Source organism: Amblyomma americanum, chromosome 11 (assembly GCF_052857255.1).
Source record: "Amblyomma americanum isolate KBUSLIRL-KWMA chromosome 11, ASM5285725v1, whole genome shotgun sequence".
NCBI lineage: Eukaryota > Metazoa > Arthropoda > Arachnida > Ixodida > Ixodidae > Amblyomma > Amblyomma americanum.
In genome coordinates this window covers 117,237,622-117,252,485 of record NC_135507.1, presented here as the reverse complement: position 1 = coordinate 117,252,485, position 14,864 = coordinate 117,237,622, and the positions used below count along the sequence as shown (strand labels likewise).

The following is a 14,864-nucleotide window of genomic DNA, read 5'->3' as shown; positions in this document are numbered from 1 at the left end:
CAGCCTGTGCCTTGAGTGCTTTGTGCTTGTGCCTTCTGTTGTGAGTTCTTCGGTGATTCTATAAGCTATTCTATTCCGAACAGCTAATTTCCATGTTTCGATGTCCCGTACAAATTATGGCCAGCAAATGTTGACATTTGTGAAACCGCGAGTTCTAAATGCTTACCCCCCGCTACTTTCTATGGCAATGGAAAAACGAAGTGACCAAAGTTATAAAAGAGCCGTGCATGATATGCTACTTTCATGACAGTGCTGTATAAACAACGACCTTTGTTTCTTTTTTGGTAAGCAATTCTGTATATAACTACCAATTTAACTTGCGTTTTCTGTTCGAAGTCGGTTGCTGTCAAATGCTTTGAATGCTTGTTTTAATTTCGTTTGGTTTTGTTTTTGTATCGGAGGGCAGGCCGTCGTCATCTGTTGTATAACGCCTTTTGCCTGCTCGTCCTTGGTTTACACATTCATTGTAAACCAAAAATAAACCAAAAAAAAGCTGCGACCATCTTCTGTTCTGTAACAATATCATGTATTCCCGAAGAGCTTGTTACAACTTGATATTCTACTGATGCCCATTGATAGTACCTACTATTTTCTTAAGGTTGTGTTGTGTCCCCTGTGCTGTGTCCCCTTCTTTCGTTCTGTTCTGTGTCACAAGTGTTCTTTTCTAACGGCCACTTGGCCCTCTTCTCGCGCCGTCGCAAATGCCCCCCACGGCGGGCCCCCGCGCCCTCTTGTTCTGGGAAGCCACATCTCGTGTGGACGCCGCGCCGTCCCCTCTGTCCTTCGGGCGGCAGTTCGGCTTACGCCTCGGTCGACGCTGGTCGCACCCTCTTTAGTAGTAAATAAACAGTGTGAAATTATCGCGTGTCTTTTGCTGCACTGGCAACAACTTCCGGACACGACAGGTTGTTTTACCATATTAAGAACAGAAAGTTGGGCCAGTTGGTGTGGATTCATACTTAGCAGCGCAAAAAAAACGAGGACAAAAGCGAACGAGGAGACACAACACAAGCGCCGACTATCAACTGAATTGTTATTCACAGAAAGGAAGCTTTATAGGCCTAAGAAAAGCAAAAAAACAACAAAAAAGGAAACACTACAACCGATATCCACGTGTGCAAGGGAAACCAATGACATTTAATTCCTGCGTTATATAAGAACACAACAGCAGGAAAAACAAAAGCAAGTGCATCAGTCCAACCACCCGTACTGTCTGCTCGCTCTCAAGAAACTGCGCAGAAAAGGAACCTCTTTGGCCTGCAGGCTGACCGACGGTGATGTGGCACACGCGTCTGCTTCTTTTTTAATCAAGTAAGCTTCTATCAGCTCCCGGCATACCTTATCACTGAGCCTGAAAAAGATAATTGCCCTGTTTAGGTCAGGAAAGCAATCTTTGCAACTCCTGCAGTGCAATGCGAGGTTGGAGGACACAGCGCCTTTCAATAATCTGCGCTGTTCCGCTAGACGCTCATTGATACATCGACCAGTCTGGCTGATGTATTTCCTACCACATGAAAGCGGAACGCGATACACAACACCTGTGTCAGAATTTGTGAGCCAATTTCTGTGGGACATCGTGGGCTTGGGCTATTGCCGACTAATATCGAAACTTTGTGCCTTCAAATGAGATTCTTTACCCCTGTCATGGGTTCGTAATTTTCTTTCTAATCGTCAGGAGTTCACCGTTGTTAATAATTATTCTCCTCTTCCTATTCGGTCCATTTCTCTTCTTAATTTACATTAATGACCTGCCAATAAACACCTCGTCTTGGATACGCACATTTGCTGACGACTGCATTATTTATCGCCCAATAAAAAGTACTAATGACCACCTTGCACTTCAAAGGGTTCTCGATCGCATTAAGGACTGGTGTAAAACCTGGCTAATGACTTTAAACATTTCTAAGTGTAAGTTAATTTCTTTTAGCCGAAAATCATTCAATTCGCATTTTTCTTACCACATTATAACGATACATTGGCTCGGACTACGCAGTATAAGTATCTAGGCGTCCATCTTTCACCAAACCTTTCTTGGGCTGAACACGTAACCACCATTATCGCTAATGCTTCCCGGTCACTAGGCTTCCTTCGCCGCAACCTGCAATGCACTACTCCTCACGTGCGTAAACAAGTTCACATTACTTTTGTGAGACCGCAGCTAGAGTACACTTCATCCATCTGGTCACCTCATCAGAAATATCTAATAGAGAATTTGGAAGCTGTCCAGAATAGGGCTTGTCGTTTCATTTTGCAAAATTACAGTTATCAGTACTGTGTCACCCAACTAAAGATCGAACTTTCGCTCCATCCGTTACAAATTCGACGTGAGATTGCCCTTTTATCTCTCTTTCACAAATACATTCATGCCACTGATTCACCGCGAGCACATCTATAAAGTCCTTCCTACTTATCACATAGATTACATAACTACACCTATGCCCGCATTTATGGTAACACAAATGCTTTCAACTTCTCGTCACTACCGCGTGCCATCCGTCTCTGGAACGATCTTCCGGACTGTATCGCCCTGCAGGGTAATCATGACACCTTTCGCGAACATCTACTCAAGCACTTCATTGATAAAGCTTAGCACGTCATTTATATGCTCACGATTCATATAAGTTCGTTTTCAGCTGCTTGAGATTGTTGCTTCTTCGGTTCTGTTGATGCACAGCTTTCTTCATGTATGCCTGATATGGTTTCATTCGTTTTTTTCATTCGTTTTTCTACAACTCTTTGTGCATTTCCCCTAATTTTGTTACATGACGCATAGTTGCTTTTTAGTTTTATCACTTTTTGTGAATTGCGATATCTTATCTGAACTCTCTTTTTTGTGTTTTGCTGTACTTTTAAAGTCTTTTTATTTCTAACCTATTTTGCAAAACTTCTGTATTTGACCCCTCTTACAAAATGCCTCTACAGAGGCCTGTAGGGTATCTGTAAATAAATAAATACAAATAAATGATCTCTTGCGCCTTCACCACCATACTCAAGCTTTTTGCGCACAGCACTGTACATACCACCGAGCTTATTCTTCGCGGTGAAAACAACGTTCACCCCGTACCTCTCCCCCCTTTATTTAGGCGATGTGAAATGCCGTGGACGTAGGGAATTCTTACTGTTCGTTTTTCCGCGGCGTTCTCTTTCACGATGACCGCGGGCTTACCTGTCCTGGCCAAGATCTTTTCAGTGACTCTAGGCAGAGTCTGATCAGGAAAACCTGCTTCCTTAAGCCTGCGCATTTGTCCCAGGAAGCTTGTGGCAGCAGGATTTTGAGAAGGAGGCTTTTAGGCAACAAGTAGCAATGTCGGCCTTTACCAATTTTGAATGACCCTAACTGTGATTGAGGACGGGCTTTTCCCTCCTTGGGCGGTACCCCCAGCACACTCTACTCGCACGGCAATCAATCCTCAAGTCTGGGAACTGGATGGAGCCTGACTGGGGTAATTCATATGTGAATTTCAGGCCGTCGCCCCTTTCCTTGAATATTTTGACGACTCCCAGGTTGATGGTTTGATGATTTTTTGATTCCCCTAAAAGATAGCTCTCCCAGGGTTATCCCGGACGTCCTAGGACCCAGTAGACGTCGTCTGGACCCAGTAGGATCTCGGTGTCGAAGATGGACGAAGGACTTTGCCTCGGGCGCACCTGTCTCTCAGCCACACCAGGTTACCTGCACACAAACTGGGAAGAGGTCTAGCAGCATGAAGTTTGTGAAAATACAGCTTTTGTTTCTGTCGGCACATTTCGCTTTTCCTCTTCCAAGAGGCGCCGACTACTCAAGGCTTTAGCGCGGGTGGCATTCATGGCACTCTCGAGCGTAAGCGACGGCTCATTAGCAATTGTGCTGGACTGTAGCCGGTTGGCCTCGCGGAATTTCTATATTTCAGCAAGGCAATGTAGGGTTCTTGCGCTTTCTTCAGCAGTCTTTTGAGAGTCCCTACCATGCGCTCAGATTTCCCGTTAGCCTACGGGTAACAAGAGCTCGTCGTAACATGCTTGAAGACGTAGAATCTTGCAAACTCGATGAAAGCAAATGAGATGAACTGTGGACCATTGTCCGATATTACAGTTTTCTGGATCCCGTGCCTGGCGAAGATACTTTTCAGATGCTAGATGACCACCTCTGACGATGTTCCTCGATCCAGCAGGGCCAGCTCAGGATACCTGGAGTGATAATCAACAACAGCTAGATAGACAGCTCCTTTCATCTCAAATAAATCCACTCCGATTTTTTCCCATGGAAGCTGCGTTGTTTCAAAGGGGATCATCGGTTCAAAAAATTGGGTGCGTTTGCGCGCAGGTTGGGCAGCTGGCTACGGTTCTTGCTACTTCCTGGCTTATGCCTGGCCACCAGACCGACCGTTTCCTTTAGAATTTGTGCGACAGCGGACAATGCCCTGATGGCCCTCGTGGACTCGTTGCAGCATTTCTTTCCGCAGCGCTCGTAGAATTTCTAGTCTGGAGTCCTTCAGAAGTAGCTTCTTGCACACCGTGATGTAGCCGCGATATGTCCAAAACTGTTTTAGACCTCGTGGTACACGACCCTTTTCAGGCCAGCCGTACAACCACGCTTCGAGCAAAGAGGCGCACTCTGGATCCTTTTCCTGCTCTGAGCGTATGCGTGTCTAGTATATGATCTTAGAGCGCATATCGGACAACTCCGTCTACGTATGCCGAGACGTGAGCTCCAGCCAGTTCTCCGATGGCTAGTCCCGTGTTCATCCCTCTAGCCCGAGAGTGTCCGCCATAGCGATGCTTTTACCCGGGACGTGTCTAAGCGTGAACGAGTATCTCATGAGACGCATCTTGAACCTTTGAATTTTATGTGCAAGAAAGCCGAGGCGATCACGACCTAGCAACGGAAGTAGGGGCTTGTGATCTGCCTCAAAGATAAACGTGAGACCTCTCAGGAATTCTTTGAAGCGCTTCACTGCCCAAGTCAAAGCCGACGCTTCCTTCTCGATCTGCGAATACCTCAGTTCAGTTTTCGTGAGTGATATAGAGGCATATGCTACAGGACGTCTGTCGCCTGAGGCCTGATCTTAGAGTAAAACTGCACCAAGTCCTTGCGAAGACGCGTCCGCCGACACGATTGTCGGGTACCCGGGGTTGTACCTTGCTAGGCAACTCTTTAAGCTGACAGTGGCCTTGATCTTCTCAAAGCCGCCCTCTTGTTGGGTTTTCCATGTCCAATCGCGGTCTTTGTTAAGGAGGCTGCGTAGAGGCGCCGACAAAGACGCAGCGTCAGGAAGGAACCTTGCGAGGTATTTGATCATGCTTAGCAAGGAACGAGCTTCAGCTACGTTTTCAGGTCGGAGCAACTCCTTGATAGCCCTAATCTTTTCAGGATCTGGGAGCACCCCGCTGCCATCGAAGATCATGCCAAGAAAGGTTACCTGCTTGACAGAGAAACAACATTTTTCTTTGTTGAGGGTCACGCCCGTCTGTTGCAGCCGGTTGAGCACTTCCCGAAGGCAGCTGTCGTGTTCCCTTTTATTCTTGCCGTACCCCAAAATGTCGTCCATATGGTTCAGCACACCATCTAGGCCTTATAGGACATGCGAGAACTTTGGAAAATTTCTGGTGCGGATGTGATCCCGAACGGTAACCTGCAGTGCCAGTACCGCCCATACGGCGTAATGAAAGTGGTCAACTTTTGACACTCTTTGCAAAGCCGTACTTGGCAGAATCCGGAATTCGCGTCTAGTTTAGAGAAGACCTTAGCTTCCTGGAAGCTCCCTATGACTTGCTCCACCGTTGGCAGCTGATGGCGCTCCCGTCTTTACAAACTGGTTCAGTTGCGTAAAGTCAACGCAGATTCTTACTGCTGCAGAGAAGAAGTGGTGGTGCCGAACGTTCTTCGTTTGAGCTCTTCCACTTTTCTGCAGTTTTTTGCTTTTGTGCGTGAACTGTGTCCTCGTCATCCTTCGGGATGTCGGGAGTACAACCCCTGCTTCCACCCGTGGTCGCTGTTGACAAGACTGCGGCTCCACCAGGTGGCAACTCTAGTGCTGATGTGGAGCTTCCAGATTCGTCTGATGAATCCACGGTGACAGCGATGGATTCTGACAGCAGCAGCTTCACGCTTGTTGAGTCGCGCCGCCTGAAAAGGAAGTTGCGCCAGACATCGACAGCGGGTGAGTTGCCTACGAGGAATGTTGACCAGCCAGGTGTCTTCTCAGTGACCTTCGTTCCTACAACGAAGACGGCTAATCTGAACACCATTAACAGACAGCGGCTAACCCAGTTTTTCGACCGGGTTGTTCCGGGACAAGTCTGTGAAGTCAGAATTAATGCATGGAAGAATGTCCTGACAGTAGATGTTACATCTCAGGCATCAGTAGACAAGCTGAAAGAAATTAGCGTGCTCGGTGGCATGGCGGTCCGCTCCTACGTTGCTTACGGGAAGCGGACAACCACTGAAGTTATCACTTATGTTGACCCGGAGATAGCTGACAAGGACCTCTGGTCGCTGATTAAATCTACGGCCCGGATAGTTGACATTCATCGTTTCGGGCGCTCCAAGTCTGTCAAACTAGTTTTTGAAACTGACGCTCTGCCATCCCACGTCAAGGTGGGCTATGTGAGGCATCCTGTCCGCCTGTATGTTCCCAAACCTGTTCAGTGCCACAAGTGCAACAAGATAGGTCATGTGAGTGCTGTTTGCACGAATGAGGTATCCTGCCGTCGATGCGGCGGGATGCAGCAGCATGACACCTGCACGACGGAGACTATAAAGTGCGCCAACTGCTCGGGTGCCCATGAAGCCACAGCTAAGGACTGCCCTAAGCTGCAAAATGAAAGACTCATCCTGAAAAAGATGGTGAAGGACAATTCGACCCACCAAGAAGCGGCGGCGTGTATTCGTCGCCGCAAACAGCGTTCCCGGCGGCGTCGTCCGGTTCCACACAATTCTAGTCCACCTGCACCACAGTCGCAGGAAGTATCAGCTCAGCCGGCACAGCAGCATGAGCCTAACAACGATAACAAGACGTCTGCGGCCGTGTCCCATGCTACCACAGTAGCTCAGTCTGATGCGTTTGTGTTACCTTCTTCCTCTGATGCCGAATGGCCTGCTCTGCCATTCAAGGAGATCGCCATGGCACGACCAAGACCGGTTGCCACTCCAGCTGACACTATTGGCAAGCCCGAAGGTCAGGATGTGAGCATGATGTTAAAAAAGCTTGTGTGTTCAATGCGCGTGCTGCTTTCAGGCATTAACACGCCAACAGCAAAGATTGTTGTGCAGTTTTTGGATGCACTTGAGCCGCTCTTGGAGGCGTTGCAGTAATTCAATATGGCACAACCAAAACCCACCTCATCTGTGCCAATGCGCCGTAGTGTAGTGGTGCAATGGAATGCCCGAGGCCTACGAGGTCGTCTGAGTGACTTCCGGCAACGCGTCCACAAGTACCGCTTCCTTGTGCTGGTTATATGTGAGCCCAACATGCCGTCGCCTTTCCGCCTTTCTGGATACGTGCTGCTGTGGTCTCGCACAGAAGACGAAACTAGCAAAGTGTTAGCTTGCATACGCCAAGACATTGCGCACGTCCGCCAAGTTCTACAGCCACACAACACAAACCATTACGTCTGTTTGACAGTCACGCTAAAAGGACGGGTATTTTCGATAATCGGTGCCTACATTCCACCTAGAGATGCCATTGATACTTCGTACCTATATTCAGCCATCCAGAGTTGTCCAGCTCCTTATATCATAGTGGGCGATTTTAATGCTCATCACCCTCAGTGGGGCAGTGCGGTTATGAATAACCGAGGCAGGAACCTGTTTGACTTTATGCACTACCAGAAACTCATCAATATCAACGATGGTTCACCTACGTTTCTGCGTGGCACGTCGTACAGCAGCTGCTTGGATCTGGCGTTTGTTTCAGCAAGTCTCCAGTTTTCCGTCAGCTGGTGCAGTGACGTGGAAACACATGGGAGTGACCACATTCCAACGTATGTTTGCGTCAAGTGGTACGCACCTACTACTCCGTCTCGCGTGCGATATACATATTGGCCTGCCTTTAGGTCGTCCGTGGAGATTTCCTGTGTGGACCTCTCAACACCATCTAAAATAGAAGGCCTGATTACGTCCTCTCTCAGTGAGACCACGCGGTATATATGTGCACCTACGCCAGAGTCTACTATTGACGTGGAATTCGAAAGACTACGCGCAGTCCGTCGGCGTGCCGAAAGGAAATACAGAAGAACCAAATCCACGTATGATCTTGCCCTTTGTCGCCGAGCTCAACGACAAATAAAGCGTCACCTAGCGAGACTAGGGAGACAACGTTGGAGGCACTTCTGTTCATCGCTGGACCCTAGCAAACCACTGTCGCGTATTTGGCATGTAGCCAGGAGCTTGCGTTCTCCCCCGCAGGAACGCTATCCTTTCCATGCCCTGTCTATTTACCGACGCTGTAATAATGTAGAGGTAGCAGAAGAATTCTGCAAAATGGCTGTGGGCACAACTATGGTATCATCAATCAGTTTGGAGGCTTTTGTACCACCTTCACCAGATGACCACTACGACATGCTATTCACGATGCCTGAACTAGAAGCTGCTCTTTCCTCGTGTAGGCGTCCATCTGCACCTGGTCCTGACGGGATTCCGTACGCGTCCCTCTCTCACCTTGGCATGGAAGGCCGAACTGTGCTGCTCAGTTACTACAATGATACATGGGCTTCCGGAATCGTTCCAGAACACTGGAAGATCAGCCGCCTGGTAGCACTTTTGAAGCCTGGCAAACCTCCTTATGAGCTTACCTCATGCCGGCAAGTTGCACTAGCAAGCTGCGTCGGCAAAGTTATGGAGCGAATGGTGCTGGCGCGGCTCGAATGGTTTTTAGAGCAGAATGCTCTCTATCCGGATATGATGACCGGGTTCCGGGGGGACGTTCTTCGATTGACAGCGTAATCGACCTCATATCGACAGTGGAACATGAAAAACGTAGACGCCGACTCGTCGCTGCTGTCTCCTTGGACATCAAGGGGGCCTACGATAATGTACTTCATGACACCATCCTTGATGCCCTTGACGACATTGGCGTTGGCGGCCGGATGTATTCGTGGATTGGGAGCTACCTCAACGGCCGGTCTGTTTACATGTCTACGCCTGATGGGGAGACTACCCGTCATCAGGTTTGCCGTGGAGTTCCTCAGGGAGGAGTTCTTAGCCCACCCCTATTTAACATGGCATTGATTGGACTGGTGAATGAACTTCCCACTAACATTCACATCAGTGCCTATGCTGATGATATCTGCATCTGGGCGTCGGGTTCGACACGTCCGCAAATGCGTGCGAGATTACAACGTGCCGTGTCATCTACTTCAAGGTACCTACGGTGTCAGGGTTTGCACTTGGCAGCTGAAAAATGTGCTGTGGTCGCATTCACGCGCAAGTCTGTCTGCCACTACCCGGTAACTCTTCAAGGGGTTGCAATACCATGCGTCTCCCACCACAGATTTTTGGGCATTATCATTGACCGCTATCTGTCATGGTCGAGGCATATAAACATGCTAAAGAAAAGACTCACTCTTTTTTGCCATGTGCTTCGCTTTGTGGCAGGCATTAAATGGGGCTCAACGGAGCGCTCCTTGCTTCGACTTTACTGTACCCTCTTTATTGGCTACATTCGTTACAGCCTTCCTGCACTCTCTAACATGAGAATTTCCTGCTTGCGGACATTAGAGAGTGTCTAAGCACAGGCGCTCAAGATATGCCTCGGATTACCACGTTGTGCCTCGAACAAAGGCACGATTGAGGAATCTCGGGCGTGCCCAATATCGGTCTACCTGTCACACGAACCACCAGGACTTGTCGGGCTAGTTGGTTGATCATAATGCAAAAAAGACGAACTGCGCAACAAGAACACGCTTGTTGCGCAGTTCGTCTTTTTTGCACACGAACCACTTCGTGTATATTTACGTGCGCTTACACGGCACCGCTGTCACCCGCTGACGAAGATTTTTGATGAGCGACCGGACAGCAGTTTTGCACGCGCATTGCGCTTCCATCGCTCCGAATTGCCATCAGACTATGCCCTGCCGCCTCATTCCTTGCAGCCCCCATGGGTAATGGCTCAGCCTTCAGTCTGCCTTCATGTCCCTGGCATAATCAAGAAGTCTGCGATGCCGGTTAGCGGACTGAAGCAACTCGCAATTGCCTACATCTGGTCAGAATACCACAAATGTGTGCACGTCTACACGGATGGATCTGCGTCTACAAATGCATCAACAGCAGCTTTCGCAATCCCTGCACAACAGACGACCCGCGGATTCATTTTGGGACACAAGTCTACTTCAACCGCTGCAGAGCTTGTGGGCCTTCGGGAATCGATTCGCCACATCTGCGGAGAACCGCCTCAGGAGTGTTGCATTTTCACCGACTGTAAACCTGTGCTACACATTTTAGGGTGCTCCCTACGCCACTCTGCCTACCAAGCTCTGGCTCTTGATATCATTAGTCTCGTATCATTTGCTCAGGGAAACGACCACCGTATAGTGTTTCAGTGGATCCCCGGACACTGCGGACTCGATGGAAATGAGACCACCGACGCTGAAGCAAGGAGCGCCTTCAGCAGTGGCCTGCGTACAGCTGTACCGTTCTCTACAGTAGATACAACTTGTCTCCTTTCGGAATTGATGAGGAGGACGACGGCTAGGTACTGGGCCCTGCCAGACACCCGCCACATCCGCCTTAAACGGCTAGATCCGACGATGACCTTTTCAGTTCCACGCGGAATACCTCGCCCTATTGCATAAGTTATCCGTAGACTACGTTTAAATGTGGCATTCACGCGCAAATACTTGCACTTAGTAGGACAAGCGGACTCCCCGGAATGTACCACATGTGGTGTGCTAGAGACTATAGAACATGTTTTAGTAGCGTGTCCAGCGTATGCACGTGAAAGACTCATACTCGCATCTGCTCTGAAGCCTAAGGACACATCGCTCCTCTCTGAGGATTTGATCCTCGGCGCTTGGCCAGATAGTTTTAGAACTGTAAAGGCAACGCGAGCGCTCTCACGCTTTTTGAGCGACACGGACCTTGTCTCGCGTTTGTGATGTCAGAATGTGTGCCTTTTTTTTCTTTTTTTAACGTAGTTTTTCATCTGCTTCCTCCCATCATCATCGTCCCCCATCGTGACCTTCTTTTATCTCCTCTTCCCGTCCCCCAGAACAGAGTAGCAGGCCAGATATTTATTTTTCAGGCCAACCACTCTGCCTTTCTTATCAATAAACCCTCTCTCTGTCTCTTACTGCTGCAGGCGGCTTGATTACGGGGACAATAGGCGCACACCATTCTGTCGGCTCTTCAACGTTTTTTATCATTCCTTCTCGTTCTAGCCTGTCCAGGTCTTCCTCGTCATTTCTTTCATGTGTATAGGAATCCGCCGGGGTGTAGACACCGCGTACGCGACTGCATTTGGCACGAGGCGTATCGTATGTTCCCCAGATATGGATCCTGTCCCTTGAAATATCTCAGGATACCTGCTTACTACTTCGTCAGCAGTCAGCAAATCATCTAAAAAGTGGGTGATTCCTAGGGCTTTTAAAGCTGGCAATCCCAACAAGGGCGTGTAAAAGTTTTGCACGACGTAAATGGTTTGCTGCGAACGGTTTTCTTTCTAAACTATTTCAGCATCAATTTTTTCGATTGTACGGATGCTTGCATTGCTTGGACCGATCAGATCGCCTGCTTGATCCCGGGAACGTGGAAGGAACGGAAACTTTTCACTTACGACAGTCACTTCTGCTCCAATATCTACTTTCATGCCAACGTCGTGGTCCTTTATCAGCACTTTGACGAAGTGCACAGACGCACTGTTCTTTGATTGCTCGACCGTGCCAAGAAATTTCTTGTCAGTTTCGGCAATGCCGTCGAGATTCCCGTTTGCCTGCTTTTTTCGGCGCGCTTTTTTGAAGTGGCCCAAATTTCGGCAGAACCTGCGCCTTTCTTGTAGCGCTGGGCAACTGCTTCTCGGATGAGAGTGACTGGAGCAGAAGCTGAAGCTCTTCTGACGATAAGCATTCTTCTGTCCGCGTGAAAATGCTCTTTTCCCCCCGGCTTTCGTCGACTCAACTGCGCCGACACAAGCTTCCGGGACCGTACTTGCCTTTTAGCTCGGCTGGCTGCTGCTTCACCGTTTCGCTCGTACACCCTTTTGCCAAAGCCGTGTTCAATGTGAGGTTCGGATCCCTTTGTAGTTCTTCCGATAGAGCTTCATCCCGTAGACCGACTGCGAACCTTTCTATAATTAGGCGGTCCTTCATGTCTGAACTTGTATCTGTCTGCTAGCCTGTTTAGTTCGGTTGCGAACTTGTCTACAGTTTCTCCCAGCTGCTGTCGGCGTTGATTAAAGCGAGCACTCTCGTAGACTGTAATCTTGGTGTGGACAAAGTAGCGCTGAAACTTTACGAAACATTACGAAGCCGAGGTCCTTCATTTCTTCATCTTTGACATTTAGTGCCCGAAGAATCTCCCGCGACTTCATACCCATTCTATAGAGAAGAGTTCTTACTTGAACTTCGGCCGGCTTCTCGTGTAGTCCGGAGGCGAATCTGTAGTCGTCAAATTCGTCCATCCAGGCGGGCCAGTCCGCGACCTTCTGGAAGTCGAAGGGCCTCGGAGGCTTGATTCCCGCCATTCCGAAGTGTTGCTTGTCGCCTGCCACCGGGACGACTTGCTCTTGTTTCAGCAGCTTGTTGTCATCCTCTTGTTGGTGGTGCTGTTGCGGTGCTTCATCAGAGCCGGCCTTCATCCCACTTCTGACACCATGTCAGACCAGTCAGACAGCCGCTCCTGGTGGTGACGAAGAAATGATCCCTTTTAATGTTCCGTCGCGCAATATTGCAGCCAGAACGGTAACATGACTTGTGTGAGAACTGAGTGAGGGAAAGGAAGGCATAGCGCATATCTCAGCGCGTATCAGTTGGACGCCCATGGGCACAGTGCTTATCACAATGACTGTCACAGTGACCGCGCAAGGAGTAATTGTACGAAGTGTCTCTGCTGAGGTGCCGCACATCGTTCCAGTGAAAAATCTCGCCATCCGCATAAATACGTTCGTTATATCAAGAGAACTGACTTCGCGCAATCTGAGGAAGCTCCCGAAGCTCTTGCGCCGTCTGACTAGGTGGCAGTAAGCAAATGTTCTTTAGTCATCCCGGCAGCTGGACTGGGCTCCGACGCTAGGCCTAGAGCCACCGGTGACGCGCTGGCCGAGGTGGCTTTGCCGGCGTCGGTCACCACGGCTTCAGCAACACCTCTTTTTACAACTGAGCCTGGGTCCCAGCTCTTGGTTCCTGCTCCCGGTCCATCAGCGGCAGCGCACATCCCGCCTTCTCCACATGCACCTCAGCCCATGAGCGATCTGCCCTCGGGGCGGAACTCGGCAATGGCTACCCAGCCTCCACTGTTGGATGGGGCTTCAACCGTGCAGCCTGAGGAGGAGAGCTCTTCAATGGACCTGTCTTCAGCACCTCCATCCGTGCAACCGGCTTCCCGCAGTTCTCAAAAGCGCCCATCAGGGGACACTGCACAGGATTAGTCTTCTACCAACTGCAGCTCACAATGCAAGCGTTCCTGTCCAGTGTATACCAACTAGGTGGCGGTGCCGACATCAATATCGATATCGTATGAAGTGGCCATTAAAGCTCTGGCAGCCAAAAGCCTGACAGACATCCTGAACAGGATTCTTTAGGCGAATCTGGATGAGTGTCTTAGGACCAAAGGTTTTTGTGGTTTCACGTCTAGAACGAAATCTAATATCATCGCTGTGTGGCTCCCGACTTTGGTTGCTGTAGAGCGTCTGCAAACGCTCAAGTGCATGTCGATTACAAGTGAGATCTCGATGCCGGTCCAGGTGTACCTAGTAGAAGGTTCGGACCTACAACGCTTTGTTGTTTATAACGTCGAAGTTGCCGAAGATCAGACGACCATCTAGCTTGAGTTGTACTGTCCAACCCACCGTGTTATCCAAACACGGTATATGGGAAAGGGGCGCTCTTGCATCGTCACACTACACGGCCCACCAACTCTCCCAGAACGACCTTACTACTATGGCTGTATTCTGCGGCCTCGCTCTTACAAACCGAGAGCTGTCTATTGCTACAGCTGTTTCAGACCAGGCCACATGCGCCGATCATGCCCTTTCGCAACGCAAGATGAGGCTCTGCCACAAGGCACACCGTCTAACAGCTGCGGTCTTTGCAAGACTGACGACCACGAGATCACTTCTCCAACTTGCCCAACAAAACAGAAAGCAACTGAGAAGGTTCGACGTGGGATTCGTAAGCAAGTGCTTCCGAATGAAAACAGAGCCCCGATACAGACATCCAAGAGATTTGCGGCTCTTCAGTGGGATGAAGACGACTGGCCGGAGCTTTCTGAGCCCAATCCACCTGCAGCCCCTGCCCAGCAGTCGTACAGTGATAAAGTGCGCAAGGATCGTTGTCCCCTGCAAGCTACAAAAAAGCACAGCATACTGAAACCTCTGCGTGAGGACATAACAGAGGTTGACGACCAAATTGCACGCCTTTTAGCCGAGGTCTCTAAGCTACGGCAACGCCATGAACTGCTTGCTTGCTGTAGACAACCAGCGGAATCCCACTCCACGCCAATCAATGCTGCAGCGCCTTCGACTACGTCGAGCCCTCATGCGTTTTTCGCAGACTAAACTAGGTCTTCTGCAGCACTGCAGATAACTCAACAACATCCCTCCTCCGATTTATGGTAAACAAGTTATCAAACCTTACATCAGATCTATTACAACGCTTGGAAGCCTAATCGAAAATGGCGAGTACACGTTGTGGTGTGCTCCAGTGGAACTGCAGAGGCCTCTTCACAAAGCTGT

General features: G+C 49.4%; 1 protein-coding gene and 1 pseudogene across 1 annotated transcript in view; both read right to left on the bottom strand.

The window, feature by feature from the left end:
* The window catches only part of LOC144111039 (alpha-amylase-like), a 644,630-nt gene that overhangs the window by 33,862 nt on the left and 595,904 nt on the right, over positions 1-14,864 (bottom strand). The window lies entirely within an intron of this gene.
* LOC144110859 (uncharacterized) lies at positions 11,561-12,656 on the bottom strand (annotated as a pseudogene).